This window comes from Bison bison, unplaced genomic scaffold, assembly GCF_000754665.1.
Source record: "Bison bison bison isolate TAMUID 2011002044 unplaced genomic scaffold, Bison_UMD1.0 scf7180017864080, whole genome shotgun sequence".
NCBI classification, from domain to species: Eukaryota; Metazoa; Chordata; class Mammalia; order Artiodactyla; family Bovidae; genus Bison; species Bison bison.
The window spans coordinates 4,547,228-4,548,625 of record NW_011494652.1 but is presented as its reverse complement, the minus strand read 5'-3'; the positions used below and the strand labels follow the sequence as shown (position 1 = coordinate 4,548,625).

Sequence of the window (1,398 nt, the reverse complement as noted above, 5' to 3'; positions counted from 1 at the left end):
GGGGGAGACGCGAGGGGACCCGGGGCCCCCAGCCCGGCGCGCCGCGCCGCTCCCGCCCTCTCCGCCCCCGGGGCCGGGGCCCGCGTTCCGGGGGGCCGGGGCGGCGCGGGCAGCCTCGGGTCGGCCGGTCTCAGCTGATCGGCCGTCGCTCCCGGGCTCTGGAGGCGGCCGAGCAGCTGCTCGCCGAGGGCACTGCGAAGAGGGCGCTCCCCGCGGCCGGGGCTGGTCCGGGGCTTGCGCTCGGGCTGCTGACCGCTCGCTCGGGGGAGGCGGGGGCGCCCCGGGCTCGGCGCCGAGGGGTCGCGCTCCCCTCTCGTGACGCCTCCGACTCCCGGTTTCCAAAGCCAGAAGAGGAGGTTTGATTCAGCAACTGTTTCCTCTCTTTTCCGGGTCGCTCTGACCCTCTGGATACTGGATTGATCCACGGAAAAAAACCGAAGACGACGTTTGGGATTTAATTTTTCCTCTCAGTTTTTGGAATCTTTCACTTCTCACTTGGACAAGAACTCACGAGCAAAATCCCCGGTGAGATTTCCCCCTCCTATCGTTTACCCCCCCCCTCCCCCTTTGGAAGTTTTGGTTCGTTGTGTTATCTAAAGACTTAATGTAAAGTTTCTATTTCTTTTTCTGATGGGTGAACGAACCATTGAAACGCCTTTTCCGGGGGGAACCCGGCGAGATTTGCCATTTTTTTCTTCTCTGGCCCTGACTGTTCCCAAGCCCGGGCTGTCCTCGTCCAGGGGGTGCAAACACGGTTTGACTCCCGACTTGGGGCGACGGCTTCCTCCAGGAGGGCTCTGCCACGAACTGCTATTGCAAACTGTGTCATCGGGTCCTCGGGTCTCGTAGCAGTTTTGAAAGGATGCTCTTAACGTGGCCATAATGTAGTAACAAAACGAAAAAAAATCTGCATTCTCTGTGGAAGCCATTATCCCTGAGAATTATTTAGAAACAAGAAAAACCTTGGTATTAGGAATCGACCGTCGCGCAAACCGGTCTTTAATATTTGGAAAAGATGAATTTGACTTATATGTTTAAGTAAGATATCTTATTACTTTAAACAGAAAGATCTGTTCAATTTTTGTTCCTGATTTGCAACTCTCTTGAATTTGTTTCAGAGTTGTACGCGTCTTGTGTTGGGGTGGAGGGTTGGTTTGGAAATGAAAAGATCCGGGGAGTTTAGGAAGGACGGCGACGATTGTATACGGATTTTACTAGAGGTGTATAGGAAATGGTTTTGGAGTCTTCATTTCTTGTTCTCTTTATGTATTAGTCTGTCCTTTTCTCTAGTTTCTAATTACGGCTGAAAGAACTATTTTGGTTAGGATCTGGATTCGTTCAGTGGCTGCTTTACCTGGTCGGCGCTAGGAGAGAAAAGTCCTACCCGCCCCCCCCCCC

The 1,398-nt window shown here is 53.9% G+C and overlaps 1 protein-coding gene across 2 annotated transcripts in view; it reads left to right on the top strand.

Moving 5' to 3' along the window:
* The first annotated feature begins 153 nt into the window (after window positions 1–153).
* The window catches only part of KDM2A (lysine (K)-specific demethylase 2A), a 91,000-nt gene continuing 89,755 nt past the window's right edge, over window positions 154–1,398 (top strand). The window contains exon 1 of one of the 2 annotated variants that reach the window (XM_010837716.1): window positions 154–525. The gene's annotated coding sequence lies outside the window, so the exon portion shown is untranslated. The remainder of the gene's footprint in view (window positions 526–1,398) is intronic. The other variant, XM_010837717.1, reaches the window with a different exon arrangement.